Here is an 18,431-nt window from a genome sequence, read left to right on the forward strand (position 1 = left end):
CAGTGCTTTACGACCGCTGAGAGTATCCAACCGGGCAACACAAAAACTTCATTGACGTGCTTAATAACTGTACCGATGAATGAAAGTCCAACTCAGATAACCTTGTGACGCACAGTGTCTCTATTGCTTGCCCAGAAATCTCCAAAGTGCATATATTCATACATCCACAAGTTGCCGTTTAGCATTCGGCATAAACGGTCAAAAACTGGTTTGTGCCCTTCTGGCTGGAAACTCTAAATGGACACCAAGGTTCCTACCTTATATACGTAATTTGACAATTAACCAATAAAGGAGTGAAACCCACTGACACCAGAATAATTACTGGCATTTCCTAATCTGCTCCTACAATCGTGATGAAAATAGCTGCAGAATGCCGGGCCATTGCCTACCAAAACAACCATACTACTCACAGCTCTCCCACAGTACTAGATCAGTTGGTGAGCCAAAGAAAAGACACAAGGACTCACAAAAACACTCCTTGTTGAAATGCAGAATTAACCCACGTGAGTGGGATCAACAAGCAGGAGACAGACAGGTCTGGAGAAGCACAATTCAGAAAGCATTCAACTTGCTGAGGAAACTGTGTGTTGTGAACGGAGCAAGACGCACAGAGACCCCGAAGTCAGGACATGTCTGAATCTCTGCTCTGTCAATCCATTTAGCCACCATACTCACCTGCGAGTGGCTACGAAAATAGCTGGTAGTTGCCAAAAATATACTAAAATATACTGTTAATTATGAACTTACCACACAATGATTGGATTACCACACAGTTCACCTTCACTAAAGGAATACAATGCTTTGAAAAATAGATTTGATAACCTTGCAGCTGATTGGATGCTCCACCAGCGTCTGACAAAGTGCAAAGCTGAAGCATGAAGAAACAAAAGTGCTGCAAAAACCTGCAAAAACCTGCAAACAAGCAGACTTCTACAGAAGATTTTCCAACACAGCGAAGTGAGGCCCACTAATGACCAATTAGAGTGGCGCTGGTAAGAATAGCAGGACGGACCATCAGCACTCAGTGACAGGTGCTGCAGTGAGGAGCTCACCGTTCAGCATGGGAACCCACCTACTCACACGCATCACATGCACGCAAACACTGGGGCTCAGGTGTTTCTGGGACTTGCTTACACACTTGCCATGTACCATGTGTCTGGCTGTCTCCCCTGCCAACAGCATGCAACACACACACACACACTCACACACAATGGAGAGCACAAAAGCACACACTCATGCAGCCTGGAGGCAGGTTCAGAGCGCACACCAAGCCCAGTGCACGCACACAAACCATACACACAGTGACACTATTATCCTCTGGCCTTGGATGCCAAAATGAGTACAGGGAAGTGGCTATGTGTGTGTGTGTGTGTGTGTGTGTGTGTGTGTGTGTGTGTGTGTGTGTGTGTGTGTGTGTGTGTGTGTGTGTGTGTGTGTGTGTGTGTGTGTGTGTGTGTGTGTGTGCATGTTGACAGATGATATGCTTAAAACTGACACCACCCACACTCTGCCAGTGACAGCAGGTTTCATCACAAGGCCCAGACCTCGGTGAACTTCGACGGCACACAGTAGATTGGGAACAAAACAATTTGTCATGCTCACCTCTTCACACATAAAGCCACAGCATCTGTAAAAGAAAATTATTTTTTTCCATGTCGTACATTATTCATCAACGGTGCAATTAGGACTGCAATATGTTATGCAGACCATTCAGGTAGGTAATTTTTTAATTTGAAATTTAGTAAATTTATAGTTGTGTCTATTCGGCGTATAGTCTATATTTAGGCTTGATTCTTGACAGTTCAGAAGATATTTCACCAATGTATACAGAAGCTCATATATAATTATGTCAGCGATGCTCCTTATGTGGCTCTGGGAGTCGGTAAATGTCAGTCAGTTAGCTAATTACTGTCGTAAATCTGCCTTCTTATGGTGAATCTTTGAATTCGTTGCATAATTTTCTAGGGTTAGATATTTAAATTAGCCACATGAATCCCAGAATCATTAATACTATAGGGTCTTAACCTTACTAGACAAAGACTAATTAACGGAGGTAATATTTGACATTTTCTGACTATTTATTGTTATTTTTAAGAACAGATTATTGATAAATTAAATGCACTGCTTATGGTCTGATGCAGCTGACTCTGTAGAAGGTCACTCAGATACGTCTCTCAAGCAGAGACACAACCTGCAAAAACTTGACAAGAAACACAAACTGTAGCCACAAATCTTGAAATTAGCTGCTGTCACGGCAGTGGCTACATTAGAAGGCAGCTACAGATTATCAAGAAACTGAGTCTGGAAAACAATAAATAATAATGCTTTAAGAACTGGGCCTAAGTGGGCAATAAAGGTAATAGAAAAGAGAAAGAACGGCAAAAGAAATTGTTATTGATCTGACAGTAAACAGGAGAGCATTCAAACATCCTGTGATTCTAGTCATCCAGTTCATATTTTAGTAATCCCTATAAATGAAGAAGCCTAGCTATGAATGACAGGTTCCCTGCTATTACACGTTATCAATTCTCTTGATTAAGAATAATCAGCATTTAGAAATCCCATAATGGTTGATCCTTAAACCTTACTATTTAATTTGGTTGGTAAGTTTATATTTTGTACAATTTTGTAGGCTTTTGACAACAACATTTGTTATACTTAGGTAAATTCACATTAGAAATAACACAACAGGGGGATAACCTTAATATTAACATGTTAGCTGAATTCAGAATCTGATTGTTCTGATGGAAAGCCCTTTGGCTCAACATCTGTTTTATATGTGCTACAGAACAGATCTGGTTTGGATGGGTTGTCATGCAGTTTAATAGAATTATGCATAGTGCCTATAGGATATATCCCAATTGTGTGACTTTTCTTCTTGCACCATTATGAAATTCCACTTTGGTCAGTATTTTGGTTTATGATCACATTCGTGCAAAACTAGAGACACTCCTAATTGCCATAATCTGCATTTGTGTTTTCATGCTAAATAGCAAATCACACTAAAATCATGAAATATTACTTGATGATAAACTGTCATGTAAATAATTATCATTATTGATCTGTTTTATTCTGTTTGCATTTTTTTGCAGTATTTATCTTAGATTAGATTGACCGTCACAAAAAAAAAAAGAAAAATATATTGCCTCCTCCAAGTTATTGGACCCTTATTACTCCGGCAAGGAATGCGGTGGAGTTTTGTGACGATCGCTGTATGTTCGTCTGTCTGTTTGTCTGTCTGTTTGCAGCATTATTCAAAAATGGAATAACAGATTTGGATAAAATTTTCAGGGAAGGTCAGAAATGACACAAGGACCAACTGATTAGATTTTGGCAGTGATGTAGTTTCTAGTCTGGATCCACAGATTTGTTAAAGATTTCTGTGTCATTGCGAGATAGCGGCAGTGACTGAGCAGCCTTGGCGGAGTACTGCGCTCTCTGAGTGCTTTTCTTCTTTATATTTGGTCTCAAACCAAAATGCATCCTCAGCAGTGCTCTGGTGCAACTAAATCCATGATGTCAATAGATGCTAAGAAGGAAACAAATCAGTTGAATACTAGAAGTTCAGTGCTTCAAGATCAACAATTGGTGCCATTACGCCAAGGCAGAAGAATGGGAAGCAAACAATGTGGTCACAGAGATTGAAATATGATGTTTCTGTTTGTTTCATAGTTATCTGTGTTTATACAGGCGAATGGAAATGATTCCAACAACTGCACAACATAATTGTTAGCAGACGACTATGGAATAAGAAGGAGCAACTAAACATGACACCTGTGGATCTTCATCATGTTCAGACTGCCATAGGGCCTCAGAGCTGCTGGTGTGACTATAAACTCTTTTTATAATTGCATTTATTTATATGAAGCACTGCGTGTTGGCTGGCATCACATATAAGGTTGTTTTACTGGTGGTTGCTGTACATTAAAGACCAAAATGCTTCTAATTTGACTGTGTGATCACAAAAAGCGACACCAATGAAAACCGGTAAAATGATAAAATAACTGATAAATGGAAATTTCACCAACTTATCTTGCAAGATTCACTCGTTATGCAAGAAACTGCAAAAGGATGCAAGAAGGCACTTAGGTGAAGGTAAACCAGCTCATGTCTATTTGTGGGTTTTTTTGGTCTGATATTATTAAAGCAGCAGATATTTTCAATGTGCGTGTGTGAGAGTATGTACGCAATGGTCTTTGCAGTGGATTAAATAATTTAGTGAATCAAAGCAGCTTTATGAATGCCCCCTGTTTTATTTGATGAAATTGCATTTCATAATCATGCGTGGTGAGATAGTAAATTTAACCTCAAAGCGGCAACGTGAGTCAGCCACCCTTTTTACCTTGGCATTCTATCTCAGAGACGGAGAGAGACTGTGACTTGCTTCACACGCATCTATTTCAGTATTACATAATGAAGACTCTTCACTCTCTGCTTTCAGGATGTCAGTCAGGAATTGTGGCGAACAAAACAGGGTGAAAGCACAAGTTTTGACTCAATTAAATGCCACGAAGCCGAATTCCTCTCCAAGCTGTGTCTGAATGAGCGCGACAGGCAACGCTTCCCTTTCTCGAGTGTATTCGACCAGGATGTGACATGTCTCCCGCATTGTTCTGCGATGAAGGCCTGGTGTCACGTTAGCTGAGCCGGTAGCTGCAGCTAGCTGGAGATCTGACGTGCTGGTAATTACTTTTTCCTGGACATAGTGGAGGCAGGAGGGGGGGGGGGTGTCTCCGAGTCGACAATACCAACTGTCAGAGTGCCAAACACTTCAACTTCCACTCCGTCCTCATCCTCTCTGTCTTTATGCCTCTCCATTGAGACGCTTTCCCTCCACCGTCCTCCTTTCACTCCCCGCTTCCTTCAGACGGATCATAAAGTGATAAACAAATTTCACAACTCTGGATGGGTTAAATATAGATATGTCCTGGTGGACCAGCGGCCTAAGATGCCGACTGTGTAGCTGGGATATTTGTGAGGACAATTTCCTGCAGTCAGAAGGTATTATCCTTTTTTCTTATTCAACTAATCGCTGCAGCTCTAGTAAGCGCTTAGAAGCAGATATAGGAGAGAAGTATCTGTGGTTCCACACATGTAACAGGACAGTCTCAATAAATTTACATTGCAGTTTCTTTTATCCCCCTCATTGTTGTTCCTACAGACTTTCAATACCGCATTTAATCCTTAGAAGACATAAGACGGTTGTGACCTTTGATACAAATCTGTAATTCCTCACAATCTCATCCAACATCGGTGTTATCCATCTTATTTGTTAACAAAAACACCGTTTGACGGTAGGACAGTGAGAAAGATGCAGTTGATAAATGAAGGGGTAACTGGGGAGAGAAAGACAAAAAGGTTGATCTATTTCAGGATGGGTAATCTGTCTAGAACACACAAACGTCAGCGACGCCACATGTGTCTTTACATGTCACCATGACACTGTAAAGGAAATAGCGGTGCACTCAGTGGTGGGGATGAGCTAGAAAGAGAAATAGATCGGAGAAATCAATGGATGCAGGAGCTTTTCTTAGCATGGACTCACTTCACAGGCCTGCAGCACATCATGGGGTGAATCGAGTGGTGCGAGTGCATGTGTTTGAATAGGAAAGGCAGAGTAGAGGCCGCTGTGGGTGTAATTCAGCCACACACCCTATAGCTTCTGTGCATGCGCTGCTGTACTGTGCACATTGAATTTGCGTGTATCGCTGTGCCACTGGGAATTTGGAGGCGACTGAAATTAACCAAGAGGGAGGGGGACGGATGGTGGGTGGTCGATGCGTGAGAGAGATGAACCGTGAAACCTTTGGTATTCTCACATCAAAAACATCATTGGTGGGGTCTGGAGAGAATATATGCTAAGAATAAAATGTGGAGCATCTCCCCTGGTGGATGGTCTGTGTAGAAAATAGAGCAAACGAACACAGACAGTGACATTCAACAGAGTGTGACTTTGACAGGGTTACGATCGCCAGTCCTTTAAAGCTCCTCTTTCACTGATACTCAGTATTATTTGAAGACAGAAAAACATCGACACACTAGTAAATCTGTTTAAACTCATTGATACTGAAATATATCAAAATTCCTCAGGATTTCTTCCTGCTCTGCCAAGTTGCTGCCAAGCAGGGCAGAAAACTAAGGTTACAGGTTAATCTCTCTTAATTCATAAGTCACTGGAGACTTGGAGGATGAGAAGCAGCACTGGAGAGACATTTTATGTGGCTCACACTTCACTGGCTTGAATAGACTCGTCTGTACTGCCTGAGCACAGACATGCAAATCTTAGCGTGCGGGATTCACACATTGAGAGACTACGCCTTTATAGCTTTTAAGCAGCTTTTAAGATATCTGGCAGAAACGCGAGGTACATCAACAATAGATGTTTTGAAAGGTGCTGAGTTTTTATTTAAGGATTTTACATCAGACTCGGTCGCTCGGTCCTAACATCGCCGTTCTGAACTGTAGAACAATAATGGTCTATGTCATTAATCAAGCTAAAAAAAAAACATCAAAAACTATAGCCCTCTTAAATTTGATTGATTGATGATGAGGACTGTAAATCAGAGGGTTCTGTGATTAACAAATGCACGTGATTTAATCAAGGTAAACATGTCGAGGCACGACGGCACTGTGCTCCGCAATCAGAGGCTGCAGCTTTGTCAACATATGTGTCCTGTTGTCTTCAGATGGCTGCAGGAATTTAATGAACAGCAGAGGGAGATTTTCATACAGTAGCTGGGGATAACAGACACTCCAAGAATCGCTCGTGTTAATTTGCATATAAATGCAGACCTATTTGCTGAAGTTCTGCACATTTAAAGACATTTATTGGGAGGAGAACGATTAAATAAAATAGTTTACTTGCATATTGTGCGTTTTTCTGTTACGGTCATGCATGTATTGTTTTTGCTCTTTCTGATTAAAAACCTACAATTAAGTTATTTTTGCCAGGGGGCTGAAACAGAATGATTGCAGTAGTGAGATTTTGCTGGCATTGCATATAACATTTAAGGCACAATTGTCTTATTTATTAATGTTTATCCTATATATATTTTGAAAGTTCATTATTAGCCACATATGTAAGACAGTATTAAAAATGTCAGCTTGCTTATATTATCCTGTTTCCACCCCAGACCTAATGTAATTTGCTAATGCCCCTTAAAAGATAAACAACAAGATAACAGAATTAAGTTTTTTAGATTATTTATTTATCATAGGTCTAACTTACATTTTACTGCAAAATGCTCTACACTGCGGGACCTGGGTGCAAATTTTGTTCCTGTCTGAATGACAATAAATTGAACTGAATACCACAAATGCGCAGCGACTAGTCTACCAGTGTGTTGAATTACCGTATATGCAGTAAACTAGGAAATCTGTGGTTGGAGCAGCCTGAGTTGCACCACAAACCGATATGAATCTTGACATATACATCAAATAAAACTTTGCAGATTTTTCAGAATAAATGGTAATTTTTCTGACCTGACTTTTGTTGGTGCATGTTGGGCATCATAAATGTTTGAAAAAAACTTCAACATGACCGTTATTCAGATATTTCACTCTAGATCAGCGGACTGATCTTGTCATCCCTGGAGCCAAATGCTACAAAGCAGCTGTTCCTTTTGCTAAAAACACACTGAATAAGCAAGTGCTGACATAAAAAAAAAAAAAAGTAGCAAAACGCAGTCAACATTCTTCTTCTATATCAGAACCCTCCATCATAAATCTCAGTAAGGCCTCTATAAAAAGAAAGACACACTGCATAACATCGAGAGACCTAGTCCTGATACCCAAATCTGTTTAAGCTGATCCAATCCTGAGTGGCTTTCATTGAGGAAGAGTACAAATGATGATATCATTCACTGCTACCCAATTCACTGGTGGATCTCACAGAGTAGTGCAAGAAAATGATCCCACTTATCCAAAAACTGTAATCCATCTTTCCTGACAAACGCTCCTCCTGGACTCCACTGACTGAGACCCCTGAGCAACACGAAACCCTGAACTCAATCCAAGCCAATCTTTCTAAACAGGCCGGTCGTTAGCCAGCCCAGATGTTAATACATGCTGCTCATTTGCATATCGTAATGAGGAAGATGATTAAAAAGTGAAGCGAGGGGTAAGTGCTTGCTGTTGTCTGAATGTTTGTGAGATTTTGTCAGATCCCTCGGAGACGAAACTATTGTGTGTCCTTTGGGAGAAGAGCCTCCAGACTACAAATGCAATCTCTCAAGATGAATGCAGCCGTGCAAATGTGTGTGTGTTTAGTTTTTTATGTATCGTATTTGTTTCCTCAGAGACGCATTTTGTCTCGTGCAGATAGCATGAAATATTCAATGAAGCCAACATGGTATACAGCATTGAATTGATTCCGGAGCTGCCTCATGAATAGAACGCTGCTTTTGTTTTGGCCACAGTGAGTTTTACGCCATCAAGCACAACGTCCATTGATTGTGGCCCTTACATGTTGCAGTTACGTCATAGCAACACACAGAAAGAAAGTCTGAAAGTTTTTGTTAAAAAGCCTTCAGCAGGGCTGGATGAGTTTAAAACTACATTCCTACGGGAGGCGAATGATTTCTTGCAAGGAAAAAAAATGAGGCCAAAATGGGCTCATGAGCATAAGGCATTTTATACCCTTTGAAACTACCATATGCCTGAATTTGGGACAGTAAATCAGGCTCGTTGAATTTATTCAAACCACGCTTTATCATGACCCTGGCATTCAGAGAGTGAATGAAAGCCATTTTCCTAATAAACACTGAGCAGTACATTATTCCCCACTCTCGAGGGCATACTGCTTCTCTTCCTTGATGAAAAGATGCTACCTTGGCAAATAATAAAGTGAGCTTCTTTTTTAGACTCTGCTGCCGTCACTCGATTATGCACTGCTTTTCAATAGAGGTCTTTGTACAGCTTCAGTCCTAATGCAACACATTCAGTCTCCTTTGAAGGGAATGCAGTCATTTTTGTGTGTTTGTGGCCTTTTTTTTCTTAATAATCCATCTGGATGAACCCAGGTGACTATCCCCTATGTGAAAAAAAACCACTGTTGACTTATTTCTTTTTCAAGGGCGTTTAGTCACCTGTGAAGCAAACATGTCTCCCTTGGAGAGGATTTTTAGTGTCTGTTGTCAGCATTGGAAATTCATAAGTGGATATGCTGAAGGATGTGTCATGTTCTACAAACACGATGGTATAGAAAAAAAACAGCTTTGAATCAACATTTATTGAAAGAGTCAGCTGCGGTGTTGCGTGATCCATTTTAATTGGTGTTTTATATTGATAGACTGCTGTGTTTACTTGCAGATGAAGACAAAGTAAACTGTTACTGCTGACAAACCACACCGCCACAGTTCTACATGTATATTTAATTAATGTAATGTTAGCTTTAACTGCTTCTGTTGATTTTTCTCCTTTGACATTGACGAAATATGTATAATATTCTTGGGTACATGTGTAACTAAATGCTCTGTCTGGCCTGCAATGACAATAAACATGCTAAAAATGGTATCACAAGCCAAAAATTCAGCATAATGTTGGAAACAGAGTGCAAAGGGCTAAAAATGACCCAACTAACCTGTGGTTGAGGGGAAAAAATGCCCCAAAGATAAAAACAAACCATAAATTTACTTTATATATTTACTATTAAAGATAAATGTCCTAGTCCCATATTTAAAATCATTTTATTTTCATTCAACTCATTTAATTTTCATTTCTGTCTCTAATACACACATGCAGTGAAGCTGGCAGCTGCAATGGGCTGAGACATGAATAAAAAGTTCTGTTTCAGCACAAAGTGACCCAGAACCTTGGCTGTCAACAGCGCTACCTCCAGTAAATAAGATGCCAACAACAGTTTCCACTTCTACAGTTGGAAAACAGACTGGCTTAGTGTTAAAGAACTGAATAAGACACCTCTCCTCTTCTGTAAAGCACACAGGACTCATCCACTCAAAGAAAACCTCGGACAGCTAAAAGCGAATCACAACTTTGTTAAGGGAAGCGAACAAGAACAAAAGCATTCAGCTCATCGCCACCAAACGATTTAATTATGGTAAGACTTGTAATTGTCCAAAAGTGTTGACTCAGCGTTTAAGGGTTTGAGCCCCTGATTGAGGGGTTCAGGTCCCACCGTCGCCAAGCTGCCACTGAGCAAGGTGTCTAACCCTATCTGTTTCACGGACTCACCCAACCATCTGAACAAGCTGAGATATGTGAAGATTGCATTTTGTTGTAGTCTGTGCAATGACAATAAATGCTGAGACATAATCTAAATCTGATCCAGTCTTAAATTGGGCGCTTTAGTGTTTGGCAGAAAATGTTAGCTCGCTAACATTTAGTCTCTCACAGTCAGATCTATGTCTATACATAGTTTCAATGCTGTTCCAGTGCCGTAGAAATGGTAATGTTACAGAATAAATCTGGGGCTGGGTAGTGGACGCTTTCGTCCATGTTCAAAATAGCAGCAGGGCTAAATATGGGAATGAAATAAAGCATGCTAACGTTTTCAACTGCAGTTATTTTCAGAACTGCATCAATAAAGAAAGTCTGTCACATTCATATGGGCTGTTTTGGCAGTATTGGTAGCTACTAGTCTATAATTTTGTGAAATACTTGATGCTGTGCAATGCATCCGACCCACAATGAAGAAATCTTGGTTTGACAAGAAACTGAAGATCTGACATTGTGACATCATGTCCCAATCCAGACCTTTTGGTAAATCTCATTAGAACACATCAACCAAAAATTGTCATGAGGTTTTCATAGGATACTGCTTTGGGTTAATAGACCAGGTCTTCTGCACAGAGTCCCAGTTCAGAAATTCGATCAGAAAACCTGTTATTCTCTATACACACATGTGGTTGCACAATCTTCTCCCAATTTTCGTTATCTTTTTTGACAGCGGTGCCAAAAGTTGCCTCTTCACTGTTTTTTTCCGCTTTCCTACAGTGATGAAGCATATGATGAAATGTCAGACTGGATGATTCATTTGAAGCCTTAACTGCTGATTAGTTTGTGGCAGAGAAGAAGGTCACTCACAAGGACTTTAATCTCTTCAAAACATATTTCTTTCTCGTCGTCATCAAAGTCGGCTAAAAGTTGCTTTTTAAATTGTTGAACTGTCTGCGATTACTGCAGAAGAACTGTCTGGAAGTCAATTTGGTGACATCAAAACTCTGACGCCACTGAAAATACCAAGCAACAAAATAAAAATAGAAATATATTGCACTGCAAGAAATTGCTGGAATGGGCCATTCAAATAAGTGCACTGTTCCTATGGCAACAGCACCACTCTTCGCTACATGGCACTGACTGACAGCTGCAACACACTCGCGGTGAAGTTTCATTGAAGAAGCTGAATTTTCTGCCTCTCTCCTATTGTAGTAAACACAAATTAATCAGCAACTATATGCTGGCATTGTTTTCTGTTTTCTAGCACACAGAGGATCAGAGCAGAATGCATTTAGGTGCATTGTGGTTCCATCAATAGCAAAGCGCACCATGCTTCCACCTTGAAACACTCATTTAGACAATCAGTCCACAGCTACGGGAGACTTTGCCCCACACTGAGCTCTCAGATGGACTATCGGCCCCCTACTGATGGCCACATAGTGACTTCAGACTGTGAGGAAGACTCAAAACCACAACATCAGCCTTTCTGTTGTCCCAATAAATACTGCTTTTAACTAAATATTCCACTAAAGGCAGGAGAGAACACTTTCTTCCACAAAACACTGCAGCCAAGCCAATTATTTGAGTTTATTTTTTGGATTTTGTTATCACAAGAAAACAATTTCTCATGCAATTTTGCGATTCCATAAAATAGGCTGCAAAATATGCTAATTTACAGTTCCTCTCTTTTTGTTTTGTGTTGAGGTGGTTTAAATGAAAGCCGCTTGGAATCGTGAGCAGCAGCCAGCAGCTCGTTATTGAAAATGTTTTTTTTTTTTTTTTAAATGCTTGTTATGCAGCAGCTGGAGATGAAGGTAATGAATACATGGAGGAAGCCAAAATGAACATTTGTCATCCACAACACAGCACAGCGCAGTAAATAAAAATTTCAGTGTTTGTTAGTGTGCATCGACTGTGACTGTGTTTGTTAATATCACACATGGCTATGCATATTAATAGAAATGTGCTCTAAACATAATGATTAAAATTGCTTTTTGAGGATTCTCATGGTGCTGGGTTGTATCATTAATGAACTAAAGGCACATTTCTAATCACTATCAGGTAGCTTCATGTCTGTTTAGCGGGGTGATGCTCTGCTCTACAAAAGGGAACAAAAAGGTGCATAAAACGGTTGCAACGTAATCGTGACGCAGTGGTATATTCTTAGTCTCAGCTCAGCACAGTGAACCACTTTACGAGACACAAAAATAGTAACCAATGTCCATAGAAAAAGGCAGCCCTATTTAAAATTAATTATGTTTATATGCTATTAATTTGTTTGCCAATAACATTTTACAGGAAATTCAGCTGTAGCCTTCATTATGTTGACTGTTATTTTTACACTGTTGTAGGCAATGGGAGGCAAAAGATCATATCAGGATCTCTGAGGGTAGAATCACAATCAGTTCTCCCCCATTCATTCCCCATGGATTAGGCTGTGATCACATTTTTAGTTAACTGCCTGGGTACAAGTCTGGCACTTCAGCTCAGGGCTAAAAGGCTCATTTCACAAATCTTTGCAACTTGTACTCGCTTAGATTGTATTGTGATGGTTCAATTTCACTCTGGTCCATTTTTGCTGCTATTCTTTGTCTTCTTCTGTAAACAGAATAAGCTGAAAGGTTGCTGTTGTGGCATTCCTTGATGTCATTTAGCTGCTTCTCCAATGAAACCCTAGTGCCGTGGATGTACTCCAACTCTAGCGTCTTGGGTTGGAGCTATGAAGATGGTAGTTGTCCATCTCATCATGAGTGGAGTAAAGCAGAACAAACCAGTTCTCTATTTGTAGATACTGGTTGAAGACCCTAGAAAACCCAACAAGGACTATCATTATCAGTTAAAGTCCAAGATGGTGTATTTGGAGACACTTTGTGAGATGAGAGATTTGCTGGAGAATCTTCTGAAAGACATCATGAACCACAATAGCAATCAGGCCAGCCTGAGTAGCAGGTAGGGACACCTGATCAGTTAGATTTCTCTGGAAAGCAGATCATAGGCCAGAAATAAGATCATCTACGAGATAGGATAATCATATTGCCTCCAAGAAGGGAAGCTGATTAAATTGTGGACGTAGAAGCGCAAAAACTTGGCAGCCGAGACCAGAATTGATCCAGAGTCCTGTATGTGGTTCATTTAGGGCAAAACTTTGGTTGAGATAGGGAAAGATTTTTGGATGAAGGTCAAATTTCTGTGAATATTTAACCAGAACATTGATCAATCTCTAACCATAACCAATTACTGAGTGGGAAAATGTAGCTATATAAAAACATCACGGCTCAGTTTCTACAACTGCATGCCATATTCCAAGGGCAGTTAATATAGGAAAACAAATACATTATTAGGGAATATTTAGCAAGCACATTCAATTTATTTGTAATGATTTTATCATATGTTTACATAAACCATACATTTCATATGTTTAGCAATGTGCAATATCCAGAAGAACAATATCAGCTACACTACTGTTTTTATACTTCCTAATATACCAAATAAGCTATCTTTAAAAGATTTCCCACTGTTTTTATAGATGCACTTGCACATAATTGTTTTAGCTAGATGTGATATTATATATTTATGCAAGTCTTATTGTACTTTTAAAAATGTCTGGATGAGTGCTCAGCTTTGCATCAAGAAAAAAGCTAACCACATGTATTACATTATGTGATGAGTCAGTCCTAGTAGAAATTAAATTGTAGAAGGCTCCTCTTAGATTGCCCCTATATACTTATGTTGTGCTTAAAACATCTGTTATTGCACATCACATAAAATACCAACAAATCTTCAGTGTATACAGCTTTTCTCTATGGTGATGAATCATTCTGCGAGCACACATCACAAATAACACACTCATTACAACTAAGCCGGTATCATGAGCTTAAGCCCTGTGAAGTAAATTATTTCTAATTGTATTTTTCACCTCGAGGCTTAATTACAGAATGCCTGCTATTTATTATGCATCTATTTTTGTCAATTAGCAATGAACAAACACTATGAGGTGAGATTATGTGGAGCCAACAGAGCGTAGTGGTGTTTATCTCACTACCGAGATAAGGGAGAAGTACTTCTGAGGGAAAAATGAAACGTCAAAGAAGAATCGGTGATGGGAAAGAATCATGGCTGGAAAAACACTCGTGGGGAAAGTTTAGTCAGCTTTGTTGGATGCAGACAGAGAGCTGATCCAGTGTGCCACATTCTGCAGTAACAGAGTTCTCATGTTTATTCATTTTGGCATTGTGGCCAGCAGGTCAACAGAGGTCTGTTTACAGAAATTCCCCAATCCCCATAATGGTATGCAGGCGAAAGATACCATCATAATACAAGGAGGCAGCCAAGTATGAGCCCCTTTGAGGTCTCTTAATCTAACGGCTAATTTGTTAGAATTAGCATAAAATAATATATGGTTTTGTTTTGTTTTTTTTGCAGTGCCATTGAATCATTTTGTTTCCATCGCTGAAATGCTCGGTTGAAATGCATTGTTTAAACACTCGTCTGACCTTTGGCTGACCTCAAACATTTCAAGTTTTAACAACTGCTGATGTGACCTTTGAGCTTTGAGCCGACAAGGGCAGATCTGAAGCGGCATCACCTGGCTGCACCCTCACAGCTACAGGATAAAGCACAATGGCCAATGGTTATTTTGGACAAATGTCACCCTCTCTGCAGCCAGTCGCATCACCCTTCCCCTGGACAGAAACTGTCAGGTGCTCCCATCCCCCTCCGATTCCCTTCCTGAACCCTCCAGCATCAAACACCTCACACTTAGCATGTTTGGCTTCACACCAATTAAATACAGTCAACTTTCAATTAGCACAAACACACGGAGAGCGCACTCGGCCCTTTCTAGGTTCAGCGGCATATAAATATGTGCTGATGAGATCTACACTGACGTCACCCGCCCTCTTGTAGCACCATCTTCAAATGTCATATGTGAAGAGCTCGCGTCCGGGGGACAATGAGCGGTATAGGGTTTCCTGGCAAGACTTAGCAGCACCCAAACTTAGCACTGACTCCCTAAGGATGCTGGTATGTGTGTGTTGGTCTGTTGACAGGAGGGAGATGTACACCAAACAGTAAAATTAGTTTCTTGCCAACAGCCTTTGACAGTATGTTACAGTTATATCCTTCATGTGTTGTGGAGGTTGGAATGCCAGACCACAGCACACACCCAGATGCTGCATCGAATGCTAAGAAAATTCTTACAGCACACCATCTTCTCATCATCACCACTATCAAGTCTTATTTTTTGCTTGCTTGAAAGATGAATTAACTGTCTCTGAAAAGAGTTCAGCATTCATTTTCCATCAGCCAACTAACTGATTAATTATCACACCATTGCAGCTCTGGTGAATTGACAATTTTTTTTAACCGATGTATCATTCAAGTCATTCTTTGTGCACACATACTTACAAAGAATTCTTAAAATATAACTTTATTTTAAAAATCCTTCAGTTTTGGTCTGTGGGGGAACAAAACATCCATCCATCCATCCTCTATATACCGCTTTGTCCTCACTAGGGTCGCGGGGGGTGCTGGAGCCTATCCCAGCTGACTCGGGCGAAGGCAGGGGACACCCTGGACAGGTCGCCAGTCCGTCGCAGGGCCACATGCATAGACGAACAATCACACTCGCATTCACACCTACGGGCAATTTAGGGTAATCAATTAACCTCAGCATGTTTTTGGACTGTGGGAGGAAGCCGGAGTACCCGGAGGAAACCCACGCATGCTCAGGGAGAACATGCAAACTCCATGCAGAAAGATCCCAGGCCCACCCCAGGATTCGAACCAGGGATCTTCTTGCTGCAAGGTGAAAGTGCTAACCACTACGCCGCTGAGCAGCCCGGGAACAAAACAATTAAATGAATATATGATCCTGCTGTCCATTATGCTATCCCCCAACCCCCTCATCCTCACTCTCACCCCAGTTGGTTGAGGCAGATGGCCACCTCCCCTGAGCCTGGTTCTGTCAACGTTTAAGGGTTTGGTTTTTTTTGGCGTTTTTTTTTTTTGTTCCTTCTCACCGTCACTGACTGCTTGCTCATAGAGAATCCAAAGGCAAAGATGGATTGTCAAGTTTTCTGTTCTTTGTTGAATATTCGTAAGGTCTTCACCTGACAGTGTGAAATGCTATGAGATGGCATATGTTGTGAATTGACTCTATGAATAACAATATGAATAAAATCTAATTGAACTGAATCATCGACATTTCATTTAATTTGTTTTTAATATCATTTGATGGCCGAAAGCATAATTTGAGGTAATTCAATAAGGCTTTTTTGTAAAATTCAATTTAACCCAAAAAATTTGTTGCAAGTCTAGTTTCAGCATCAGTCTGATGCATCCTGGAGAATTTTTTGTTGGAATGAACGCAACAAGACCTGAGGATTTTGTCCCCCCCATTCCTCACACTGTGGCTAACTTTAGAGGCCTTTCTTCAAAGTCATGATGAAAACTGCCTTATTTTCACTTTTTCATATAAGCATAGATACCTTGCAAGGCAGCTAGATTCTCACTGGATTTGCAACTATCTATCTGGCCAAGTTTCAAGCTATGAGGCACTATTCAGTTGGCCAGAACTAGAGTAACACCTCATAGCTTCCAGTGAGGCTCCACTAGCAGCTACAGACATGTTTTAGGTGTCAACCCCTGATAGACAGTGATAGATGGATCATGTCAAGTATTTTTTGAAAGTCCATCCATGCATTGAACCATTTTCTTCCACTTATCCAGTCGGTGGCAGCCCACTAAGCAGTCCATCCCAGACGTCCTTCACCCCAGCAATGTTTTCCACTTCCTCCTGGGAGATCCCGAGGTGTTCCCTGGCCAGATGAGCTGTGTAATCCCCCCCAGCAAGTTATGGGTTTACCCCAGGGTTTCCTCCCAGTTGGACTCACCCGGAAAATCTCCAAAGGAAGATACCCAGGAGTCATCCTAATCATCACACACTGGTGTTTTGAAAGTGCCTGCCCTTTAAAAGGCATTTTCCAAGGACGACTTCTCAAATGGTTCGATGTTACAAACTATCCAGCACAGCAGGATACCAACAAACCTCACTTAACTATCTAATGTGAGCAGGTGCAGCACAGAAGACAGCAGGACCAAAGGATTGGCTTCATACTCCTGCATGGTGGGATCACTTAAATCATTACCCTTTTCTCTCTTCCTCCACTGTCCCAATCAATACAATGTACACTTAAAAAAAAAGAAGAAAGATTTACGTGACTATCATGAAGTCATTACTCGCAGCATCATTTCTAGAGTTTTTGAACACTAAATGATCAAGTATTTCAAGGACATCGTCGCTCCTCTTAAATACACTAATCTGATTCATCTTTACATCATACAGCTTCATCAGTGCTGCTCCCAAGATAGTTAAACACCTTCATCAAGCTCTTGCGCCTCAAAACAACTCCAGAAGGCTTCAGTTTATGTGTTAACATCAAAAAAACAATGCCAGAGGGGATTTCATCTCATCTCACTGAAACCCCTGGAGTCTTCGATAGCACTAATGATGGATGGGAGGAAATGAAAAGATCCACTCATCTTCATGCACAGCTATCAATCACATCAACAGCACTTTTCCTGGCCCTGAAAGAGCCTTCTGGGGGTGACTATGCATGAGCATAAACAGTACAGGCAAAGAGTCTGTATTACCTTATTGGTCAGACAAACATGAGTCTACTGTTATGTCTGACCATTTGATCAAAAAATGAGGTTTATATTCCATAACATGTTGGGACGACGAGTTAATATAGCTCTTTTTTCAGACATCCAGTCTAGTTTGATCTATATCTCATATAAAATAGTCTAATTACTTAAAAATGACTGAATATGCACAAAATTGTATGCTTATTTACAATTCAATAGGCTAATAATGCAAGCAGGTGGACACATATCATTTGGAGAGTGGGTATGAGTTCAGTCAACTGAGATTATCTTTGGGTTGATTTCAGCAGTGTTTTAAAATACACATGCTTGACAAACTTTGGAATCTAGTTTCTTACAGAAAGATGATGGTGATTTTTCTCTCTGATCACTTACATCAGAAGCACATCAAAAAAGGGATCTTTTAATGGCCCGTATGAGCAGGAGTATTGATTACAGCAAGCAAAACCTGTTTGTGTCATACACATACCCGATTGCAAATCTGGAATGAACCAGAGTTAGTGACATATGTACTTTGTGTTCACTTTTGCAACTCTGGCACATCAAACCACGTACTTCCTATTCATACTCTAGTTCCACAATCTTAAATG

This window comes from Acanthochromis polyacanthus, chromosome 1 (assembly GCF_021347895.1).
Source record: "Acanthochromis polyacanthus isolate Apoly-LR-REF ecotype Palm Island chromosome 1, KAUST_Apoly_ChrSc, whole genome shotgun sequence".
In the NCBI taxonomy this organism is placed as follows: domain Eukaryota; kingdom Metazoa; phylum Chordata; class Actinopteri; family Pomacentridae; genus Acanthochromis; species Acanthochromis polyacanthus.